The sequence below is a fragment of the Triticum aestivum genome, chromosome 3D (assembly GCF_018294505.1).
Source record: "Triticum aestivum cultivar Chinese Spring chromosome 3D, IWGSC CS RefSeq v2.1, whole genome shotgun sequence".
Taxonomy (NCBI): Eukaryota; Viridiplantae; Streptophyta; class Magnoliopsida; order Poales; family Poaceae; genus Triticum; species Triticum aestivum.
In genome coordinates this window covers 163861235-163872941 of record NC_057802.1, presented here as the reverse complement: position 1 = coordinate 163872941, position 11707 = coordinate 163861235, and positions in this window count along the sequence as shown.

The following is an 11707-nucleotide window of genomic DNA, read 5'->3' as shown; positions in this document are numbered from 1 at the left end:
TTTGTTCCAATAAGTTACTGCCTATTTATAGATCACGGGCGCCCGAGTCACACAAAGTTCACAAATTAGCCATACATTTTCTGAATTATTGCATGGCAAGTTTGGAAAGCTTGATACCAAGTTGTTAGTTTTATGCTTATCCTCCTTTCCTAAGTTTCGCATGTGTTCTCTGTAGATGCCGAGTACCAGCGACAGCACTCATGCTTCAGGCGATGTATCTTCATCTGATTTGGACAAACCTAGGTCTTCAGTAGATTGTGAGGGATCAAGTAATCTTGAACGGGATAGAGCTACAGCAATTACCCTTCCAGTCAGGACACGGAGGAACGCTCCAAGGAAGACCACACACCAGCCCAATGGTGTATATGAAGTAACCGAGATTGATTTAAAGTCGTGGGCTCCAACTAAACCAGATAAAGCACGCACGAGGTTCGGGAGTGTGTGTGGATTTGTTGGCAGGGCAAGGCTCAACATTAATCTGCCGGGGTTTCGGAAGGCTGACACAGAAACACGGTGAAGGATAGTCTAGGAGATCATGGATCACTTCAATGTTCCAGAGTAGTGGAGGATGCAGGTGGAACACGCTGCACTGAAGAAGGCTAGGGATGCTTGGAGAAACTGGAAGCACGTGCTGTACAAGAAGTACTTGAGTGAAGGCAAGGACCCAATCCCCGCATACCCCCAAATTACGAAGGCAGACTGGGCAGAATTCAACAGGGTCAGGGCAACTAAAGAGTTTGCCGAGAAGAGTTTCAAGCAATCGGAACTTCAGAAGAAGAACATACACCCCCACCGTATGGGTGTGGCAGGATACTACGGCATGAAACTGATATGGGACCAGGAGGACAAAGAAGTAGTAGCGGCGGGTGGGAATCCGGCCTTTAGTGAAATCAGGGGCCAACGCGCCAGAGACTACTTGCGGACATGTGCAAAGAGGCATGATGACGGAACTTATTACTTTGAAAACTCGTGTGACGCCAAACTGTATCAAGTGATGTTAGAGGCTTCCAAGATCCCTGGAGGTTCTACAGGAACTCGGGGCCATGTGAGATTCTATCCGTTGCTCTAGAAACAAAAGAGCCACTGGCCGTGCAAGGGGTATTGGTGTTAATGTCCTGCACAAGAGGGCTTTCACACTCAGCAAAGAAGAGAGGCTCAGCATGAAAAAAGCGAGGAGTGAAATGAAGCAGAATGCATTGTATGAAAGGTTGAGGAAGGACATTTATCCCGCTGTTTCAAAGGATGTTGAGAAGTCAATGATGATGTAGAAGACTCTAACACTGACAGATAGGCAGCAGATGGGAGGCGAGGCAGGCATGGAGGATGTTGCTTATTGCGCGACAACACTGCACAAGAGTAGTTGTGCATCAGCTGACCCCAGCGACACTGAGACTGCAGCTGCTTGTGATGATGTTATATCTGATCTATCTGGAATGAAAGACAGACTGAAGGGCGTGCTTACACATTATGAAGGTACATTAAAATGTGCAACAGCTTGGGTTTGCCCACCCTTCTTGGAAGATGGCCTCTTATTGGGCAATGTGCCATTGAAGCCGGGCTGTGTGAAGTGCTACGTGACTGAAGTAAAGCCTGGATTCAATGAATTTTCCCTGAAGAATGTCCTAGGAGACTTCGATGAGCAAAGGACCTTGGGAGAAACACTATTACATCACATCCAGTGGCCATGAAAGGAAATAGAGTTCATTGATGAGATCCCTGAAGCCCCGCCAAGAGTAACCACTATCGTCCCTCAACCGGTGACGCTTTCCTTGCCACAGCAGCTCTCGCGGGCTAATGCATCAACCTATGATCAGCCGGCCCGACTTTGTGGCGTACATGCCATGTCATCCTCCACCCCAAAGCAGCCAGTGGCAAGGCCTACAACTGCTGAAGACGCACCATCAGTTCAGATGCCGGTCGCTGAAGCAGCGGGGGGAGACCCAGCTGCAGCACATGCTCAGCAGACCAACCTGGTGGAACGGACTCCTAAGCAATCTGATGCTTCGGAACCGCTGCTAAGCAGTCTATAGGTCTAGAACCGACTACTCATCAGTCCGTCGGTCCACAGTCGCGTGATCAGCATACCAATGCATCAGCACTTCCTGCTCAGCAAACCAATGCGTTGGCATGGCCTCCTCAGCACACTGAAAAGTTAGCACCACCTGCGCAGAAACCCGACATAGCTTCAACGCATGGTCAGCAGTCCGATGCCTCTGCTCCTACAGCCCAGCAGTCCGTCACAGCAGCACCGCCAGCTCAGCGGTCTGGCATAGATAAACCGTCTACTAAGCAGTCCGTCCAAGCTTCACCGTCTGCTCGGCAGTCTACCTTGCAGGCAACCAGACGTTCTGCTAGAAATGCTTCAAGTACCAAGAAGGAAGTGGTTAAAAAGGCTACACCCCCGAGGAAGCGCAGCGCGAAAGTGAAGAGGAAAGAGAACGATTGCCTCTTACTTAAAGCACTCATCGCCCAGAACCAAACTAACAACAGCTTGTTCGAATCGGGGAGTAATATTATTTCTAACGGCATGGATGATGAAGTATGTTTGTTGCTAGCTAAAAGTAAAGCAGACGTACTTCAAGCACGCTATTACATCCATGGCCAGCCATTTCTTGTTGGCGAATACTTTGATGAGTGTAGTTCCAGTTGCCGCGAGTTACATGAATATTGCATGGATCTAATGTCAGAAGGTCATCATGGTTTGCTAGTCCACTACAACAGAGATCATTTCTGACACGATGCTGGTTCCATCAATGTGAGTTTCGAGGATTTACATCTCTTCTTCAACTTCAATGAGCTCGATGCCACTCTTGTTAGATGCCTGATTTTGTAAGTACTTAACAAACTCTGATCAACTTCTCCATACAAGGGTGTAAATGATAAATAGCTAACTACATTTTATTCCTCTCAAGGGATTGAACGCCCAGAGAAGAAAAAGGGAGAGTGTGTATTTCATAGATCCTGAATTAGCAAATGGCACAACAATACATGGTAAGGACCTGGACTGGGCCGTTAACACGGTCGTCCGTCTCTTCGAAAACAGGTCCCATGCAGGATCATTTCTCTTGCCATATCATGAACGGTAAGTCAAGTAAACAACAACGCATACACTGATTGTCTTTCAGATTTCGACATAATTCGTAAGTTCATGGCTTTCTTAATATGTAGCAATCACTGGATGTTGGTATTCATTGATCCAAACAAGAACACGGTTTACCACATCAATTCTCTCAGAGAGTCAACAAACGTCTTGGAGTAATTAGCCACGGGTAGTCTCATCTGCTCCCCATGGCGTTTCAAGACATCAAGGCCGACTGCGCCCCTCAAGAATCCAAGACCAAAGTGCCGCCTTCTCGCCGTCGGCTGGTCCAGGCGGCCGGCTGCTAGAAAGCGGCATGGCCCAGAAGACGGCCTCAAGATAAGCCGACTCCTGATAGGCGGCCTCTGAAGAGGTCGGCTCCCAGCAGGCGGCCCCAAGCACTCTCAGAGTTTGCACCCTCATAAATACGACGAGACGGGGCGTGGCTACGGCATTCCCCGCCGCCCCCTAGCCAGGGCATAGCGAGGCCACAGTACGCCGTACCAAGCGGGGCTCCTCCGTTCGGCGCAGCACTGTCGCCACGCTGACCCTGATGTCACCCCTATCAGAGGGGGTTGTGCCCCCACGACGGGTTGTCGGTACGGCCCGCAGGCGGCGGGCTCCACTTGACAACGAGAAGACCAGAAGGCGGCCCTCCCTGGCCAGTTGGCTCCGCAGGAGTCGGCAGATGACCAGGCGGCCCTCCCCCTCTTGGGGACCCGTGCGCCATTAACCCGACAATATGGGGAATGGCTCCAGTGAACGCCCGCCAGGCGGCGACACTGTAGCCACGCCTCCCCCGACAAAGCATGTACATATCATTAGCTGCATTGCTACAGTATCGGGCAGCCGGCAGGACCCGCAAGTGGCGGGTATGGCCTGTCGGCCAAGTACCCGACAGACGGCGGGACCCACCGGCCAGCGGAGAAGCTGGCGACCAGAGACACTGACGGCTCGGGCCTACACTCGGCCGGATTACCATTGTACCCCCGGGGGGTAGGCCTATATAAACCCCCCAGGGCACCCATGCAAAGGGTTCAGCCTCTTGTTCACCCACACACCCACATAGAGAGAGGAAGCTAGGGCTAGACTTGCTCTCCTTCCCCCTCTAGAGAAACAGCTCAAGGAGCAAGCTTGTAGCCACCATTGTCGCTTGAGTGATCATGCGGACACCCCGTAGAGCAGGACTAGGGGTGTTATCTCCACGGAGAGCCCCGAACCTGGGTAAGATTCGCCGGCGTGCATGTCTTCACCTCATCCCGCTTCCTGGCACCAGCGACACCTTACTAGCCCCCATCATGATAAGCCATCCTTTGGCATATGTCGCACCAAACCCCCGACATTTGGCGCCCACCGTGGGGCTAGGTGCACCATCGTCCGCAGATCTATTCTGGACGGGAACCCTCTTCCTCCCTGGCGAGCACAGCCAGCCAGGCATGCCGGATGGTGTTTGCACCGACGCGTTGCTTGGCGCGGAGGTCGCCTGCCCGGCAAGCTGCCTCGCCGACCTTGTTGGCAAGATCCACCTCTTCGACGAGCCTGCGTTCGACGCAGGCACTGACGGCCCTGAGAACCGCCTTGTCAGCCTCCTCGACCAGCTCCAAGTCGCCAACGAGCCGGCCGTCGACTTAGAGTCGGTTGGCTCCACCGACCCGATGCTCGTCGACTCCAACACGGCGTCGCTCGACGCATTCCCCACCAACGTGGTGGTCGTTGATGATCCCCTCCCCCGTGCCGACAGCGGCGGCAGCACCGTCACGGAGGTGCTCGTCATTAGCCATGATGGAGTTTTCAGTGACGGTGCCCGAGACCCGCTCGAGGCGGCGTTGCAAGACCTGTCTGCACCCATCCCAAAATACGCCGACGCTATGACGCTGGAAGCACGCCGCGTCCAGCTCGTCGAAAGCGCCAAGAAGCTAGCCAGCATGAGACGCCTTTCGGAGGCTTACCAGCGTGAGATGGACCGCGCCGTTGGCGGCACGCTGGCTCCTGGCAGGCCCAGCCACATCGGCACAGTCCGGCAGCATGGCGCGGCCATTGCCAGCATGTTCGGGGCAGATCGCCCTGTCTACGCCACGCCTGCGGAGAATATATGAGCTGCCCAGGCGGCAGAAGACGAGGTGGACCAGCTCGAGGGCGACGAGCGTCGCCACATGATGGAGCGTGTTCAGCGGCTCATTGATGCGGCTGCCGAGCAGCAAGGAGCCGGCTGCCGCACTGAAGCACCCAACCGGCGGAATGACAACCCGCCTCCTCGCCGAGATCAAGGCACGACGTCCCGGACACCGACTGGCGGCGTCCGTGATAGAAGAGACAAGGAGCCGGCTGCCAGCCGCAGCCGGACTCGCATCACCATTGAGCGCGACCAAGACGGCCGCCCAAGAGCAGTGGAACGACGGGACGACTGTCCGCCTCCCCCTCCTCCCCGCAGGGAGAGGTGCACCTCCCTGCCGACTATTGACCACCTGACACTCGGCGACCGCCTTGGACGCCGAGAAGGAGTCAGAGAGAACGATGGCTGCCACTGGATCGACCGCCTCAACCGATCCCTGGCGCTAGAAGAAGAAGACGCGCTGCCCTGTTTCGGCCCCCGCATCCGTTATGAGCCCTTCCCCAAAGGGTTCACACTCCCAAGAGATACGCCCAAGTACACCGGCTCCGTGAAGTCGGAAGACTGGTTGATCGACTACTCCATAGCCGTCAGCATTGCAAACGGCAACAAGCACGTTGCTTTGAAGTACGTTCCACTCATGCTCCAGGGCACCGCCCGGACATGGCTGAACAGCCTGAAGCCCCGCAGCATAAACAGCTAGGTAGATTTCACCGAAGCTTTCGTTTGCAACTTCACCAGCACGTACAAGCGGCCGCCCAAGCCTCACCAACTCTCCTTGTGCGTTCAAGGCCCCAACGAATCGACTCACGACTACCTCACGCGTTGGGCCGAGCTACGCAACTCTTGCGAGGGCGTGCACGAAGTGCAGGCTATCGAGTACTTCACTGCCAGGTGCCGAGAAGGCACCCTGCTCAAGCACCGACTCCTCTGCGACGAGCCGGCAACCCTCGACGAGTTGCTGATCATAGCAGACAAGTATGCCACGGCCGACTCCTCCATGAAGACAGAGATTCAAGTTGATGCATCCGGCAAAGTGGCTCCTCAAGCTCCTCGGATTCCGGCTGGTGACACCAGTCGGCGGCAGTAGCAGAACGACAACATGCGCAAAGCACCATAGCCAGCTTCCACCAGCGAGCAGGTGGCGACAGTCGAAGGCCAGCAGCCGGAAGGGCAGCCTGCTCCCAAGCGTCAGATGGGCGGCAAGCTAAATTGGTTGCCCGCCTTCTCCTATGAGCAAACTCTTGATGCCCCCTGCAAGTTTCAGCGGCGCGAAGCCGTCCAACCACACCACTCGGAAGTGTCACTGGCTCACGCGAATCTCCAAGGGTGAAGGACTGCTACCCCCACTGCCTGCTAGCCAGCCACCCCGCCTACTCAGCAGTCGGCGGCCCGCCCAGCAATCGGCGCCATTCAAGATGAATTCCCTGAAGAGCACGGAGCATATGTTGTTTTCACCAGTGTGGCCGATGACAAGCGCAGCCGGCGCCAACAGTCCCGAGAGGTGAACGTCGTAGCCACTGAAGCCCCAGAGTTCATGCACTGGCAAGAGAAGCCAATCAGCTGGAGCCGAGCTGACCACCCGGAAGTAATGCCTTCTCCGGGTTCTTATGCTTTGGTGTTGGAAGCAACCTTTGCTATGGAGAGGCGAGCTGCTCGCTTCTCCCGAATCCTGATAGATGGCGGCAGCAGCATCAACATCCTGTACCGCGACACCATGGAGAAATTGAAGATAAACCCAAGCACCTCCTGCCCAGTCGGACTGTCTTCCATGGCATAGTTCCTGGCCTTTCTCACTCATCAATCGGCAAGATCAAGATAGACATCCTCTTCAGGGACAAAGATCATTTCCGCCGAGAGCCAATCTGGTTTGAGGTAGTTGACCTGGAAAGCCCGTACCACCCACTGCTTGGCCGACCTGCCTTAGCCAAGTTCATGGCGGTGCCACACTATGCCTTCCTCAAGATGAAGATGCCAAGCACCAAGGGAGTCATTACCATCTCCGGGGATTACCAGAAGTCGTCCGACTGTGCAGCCGCTAGCAGCCAGCTGGCCGAGTCCCTTGTGGTCGCTGCCGAGAAACAGATCCTTGACCGATTGGTGGCCATGGCCAGCAAGCAGCCGGACATGTCCCCTGATCCCAAGGAGTCGGAAGCTGAAGGATCCTTCAAGCCGGCCAAGGAGACAAAGAAGATACCGTTGGACCCAGAGCACCCGGAGAGGTACGCTGTCATAGGTGCAAACATTAACAGCAAATAAGAAAGCGAGCTCGTCGATTTCCTCCGTGAGAATCGGGACATCTGTGCATGGTCTCCTAAGGACATGCCGGGTGTTCCGACGGATTTCGCCGGGCACAAGCTACATGTCAGAGAAGATGCTAAGCCAGTCAAGTAACCCCTCCGCCGACTGTCGGAGGAGAAGGGAAGAATCATTGGAGAAGAGATCGCCCGTCTGTTGGCAGCCGGCTTCATCATGGAAGTTTTCTTCCTAGAATGGCTTGCCAACCCAGTCCTTGTACTGAAGAAGAACAACAAGTGGTGCATGTGCATTGATTACACCAGCCTCGACAAGGCCTGCCCGAAAGATCCATTTGCTTTGCCAAGGATTGACCAAGTGATATACTCCACAGCCGGATGCGAGCTGTTGAGCTTTTTGGATGCCTACTCAGGATACCACCAGATCAAGTTGAACCCGACAGACCGACTGAAGACCGCCTTCATCACACCATTCGGAGCCTTCTGCTACCTGACCATGACATTCGGCCTGAGAAATGCCAGTGCCACGTTTCAGCGTTGCATGCAGAAATGCCTCCTCAAGCAACTCGGCGGAAATTCCCATGTCTACGTAGACGATATTGTGGTGAAGATGGAGAAGCGCAGTACACTCCTCGAAGATCTCAAGGAAACCTTTGAAAATATGCGCCGATTTCAAATCAACCTCAACCCAGAAAAGTGCGTGTTCGGAGTACCAGCCGGCCAGCTCCTTGGCTTCCTGGTCTCATAACGCGGCATTGAGTGCAACCCTGTGAAGATCAAATCCATCGAGAGGATGGAGAAGCCTACCCGACTGCGAGACATCCAGAAGTTCACCGGCTGCTTGGCATCCATCAGTCGGCTGGGCGAGAAGGCTCTTCCCCTGTACCAGCTCATGAAGAAGACCACTCATTTCGAGTGGAATGACAAGGCGGATGAAGCTTCTCTCCAGCTGAAAAAGATGTTGACCACGCCGCCTGTCCTGGCGGCTCCGACTGCTAAAGAGCCCATGTACCTCTACATCGCTGCCACCAGCCGGGTGATCAGCACAGTCATAGCGGTGGAGCGCCCGGAGGATGGAAAGGCATAGCCGGTCCAGAGGCCGATGTACTATTTGAGCGAGGTGCTGTCAACCTCAAAGCAGAACTACCCCCACTATCAGAAGATGTGCTACGGCGTGCACTTTGCCGCCAAGAAGCGGAAGCCATACTTTCAAGAGCACCCGATCACGGTTGTCTGCACTGCCCCACTCACTGAGATCATTGGCAACAGAGATCCGGTCGAGTGGCCAAATGGGCCATCGAGTTGGACCCCTACACCATCTTCTACCAGCCCCGCACCGCCATCAAGTCCCAAGCACTAGCCGACTTCCTCGTCGACTGCGCCGGGACCCAGTACATGCCGCCAGCTCTGGACTCCACTCATTGGCGGATGCACTTTCATGGCTCAAAGATGTGCACCAGTTTGGGAGCCGGCATCGTCCTCACCTCTCCCAAAGGCGACAAGCTCAGATACACATTGCAAATCCACTTTGCCGCCTCCAACAATGTGGCCGAGTACGAAGCACTAATACACGGCCTCCGGTTGGCCAAAGAGATCGGCATCCGCCGGATCCTGTGCTACGGCGACTCCGACTTGGTGGTCCAGTAGTCTTCTGGTGACTGGGACGCCAAGGATGCAAATATGGCGAGCTACCGCTTCCTCGCCAGCAAATCAGTGGATACTTCGAAGGGTGCGAGTTCCTTCATGTGCCAAGAACCGACAATGAGCAAGCAGATGCCTTGGCACGAATAGGCTCCACCCGGCAAGCAATACCAGCCGGTGTCTCCCTTCAGCGCCTCCTCAAGCCGTCGATCAAGCCTTCCCCAGAATCTGAGTCCATCTTTGTGCCGGCTCCTCCCGAAGCAGTCGGATCCGACTCGAGGGCCGCAGCAGCCGGCTCGTGGACCTCAGCAGGCGGCACGGGGACTGTGGCAGTCGCACCCGGCCCGGGAACTGCAATAGTCGGCCCGGGGACTTCACCAAGCGGCTCGGGGACTTCACCAAGTGGTTTAAGGACTGCAGCAGTCGCACCCGGCCCGGGGGCTGCGGCAGTCAGCCCGGGGACTTCAGCCGCACAGCAAGCGGCAATCAACGCCAACCCGCCGCCTCCCGGCCCAACCGCCCTCGTGCAAGTGGTTGTTGTGGCAGTAGAAGAGATTCCAGCACCATCATGGGCAGAGCTCATCCTCAAGTTTTTGGTAAATAGAGAGCTGCCGAACGAAGAGATCTCAGCCCGACAAGTGCAGCGTCGAGCAGGAGCCTACACGATAGTAAACAGAGAGCTCGTCAGGCGCAGCATGACTGGAGTCTTCCAGCGCTGCGTAGAAGCTGGGAAGGGTCAAGCAATCCTCAAAGATATCCACCAAGGCGAGTGCGGCCACCACGCGGCTTCCAGATCACTTGTGGCCAAAGCTTTCCGCCACAGGTTCTTCTGGCCAACTGCTTTGGAGGATGCCAAGGATCTAGTCAAGCACTGCAAAGGGTGTCAGAAGTTCAGCTCGCAGCAACATCTACCGGCTTCTGCACTCAAGACCATTCCCCTAGCATGGCCCTTTGCCGTCTGGGGCTTGGATATGGTGGGACCATTCAAGATAGCACGCGGCGGCATGACCCATCTGCTTGTCACCGTGGACAAGTTCACCAAGTGGATTGAAGCAAAACCAATCAAGAAGTTGAATGGGCCGACTGCCGTGACTTTCATTGCAGACATCACCACTCGGTACGGAGTACCGCACAGCATCATCACTGATAATGGCATAAATTTTGCCAAAGGAGCCTTGGCCTGTTTCTGCGCGACGCAGGGCATTCGACTGGACCTAGCGTTCGTTGCCCATCCACAGTCAAACGGCCAAGTTGAGAGAGCAAATGGCCTCATCCTCTCTGGCATCAAGCCCCGACTGATCGAGCCCTTGGAGTGGTCGGCCGGCTGCTGGATCGATGAGATGTCGGCTGTCCTTTGGAGCCTCCGCACCACTCCGAACAAATCAACCGGCTTCACTCCATTCTTCCTCGTATACGGTGCCGAGGCCGTCATCCCAACTGACATTGAGTTTGACTCACCTCGCGTCACCATGTACACTGAGGCGGAAGTGAAGGAAGCGCGAGAAGATGGCGTCGATCTGCTGGAGGAGGGCCGGCTGTTAGCACTCAGCCGGTCCGCCATCTACCAACAGAGTCTGCGCCGTTACCACAATCGAAAGGTCAAGCCAATATCCTTCTAGGAGGGAGACCTTGTGCTCCGGCTGATCCAGCGAACAGCTGGCCAGCACAAGCTCTCGGCCCCTTGGGAAGGCCCCTTTATCATCAGCAAGGCGTTGGGGAATGACTCCTACTACCTCATCAACACACAGAAGCCCAGAGCTCGCAAGAGAGACGACTCGGGCAAGGAATCGGAGCGCCCGTGGAATGCAAACCTCCTCCGAAGATTTATAGTTGATTCAGTATGTATCACGCTGCCTTTTGTATTAAAGCACTAAGACATCGGGGCCCTCAAGGAGCACTCGAGGGCTACCCCCCTTTTTATCTATATGATAAGTTCTACGCCTATGAATGTGTTATTTCACTAGTCTGCCTTGCACCGGGTTTGACCAGTCGGCCCGGGGGCTTGCCGCCTTGTACTATGCCTATGTTGCCTGCAGTCGGACAAGTAGTGTGCCGGCACCTAAGCCCTCTCTTGCCACAAGCCGCAGCTCGCAGAGCGGCTGTTCGGCCGGCAAGAGATGAACGCAGGAAATGGTGCCCACACGAAAACTGGCTAAGGACTAAAACATTTTGCATAGGCCGAGTCGGCTCCTCCCTAGCCGACCGGCTGCTGAGCAGCCGGCCGGCCGATTTCTAACTTAAACTGCTACATTTTACCGAACGGCTGAAGTACTTGTTCTAACCGAACGGCCAAGTACTTGATCCAGTCACAGACCACAGAGCGGCTGTCCGGCTGGCAAGACGGCAGCCAAGGGAAGGCGGCAAAGGAAAAAGCTAAAGAAGTAGAAAAGCAGGACAAGTCGGAAATTGGCAAAAGATTACTTTTTACAGCAAAAGGCCCTTGGCCAGCATTCAACGAAGTTTGAATACACCCCCAGCGGGTGGAATTGCGGGAACTTAACAAATTTTGTCCGAGAATTACAAAACAGGGAAAAGAAAGACAACTTGGCCACCTAGGCCAAAGGAGCAGCAGCCGGATCGGAGAGGCCGGCGGAGGTAGAGGCTTCGGGTGGTGGAGCGGCC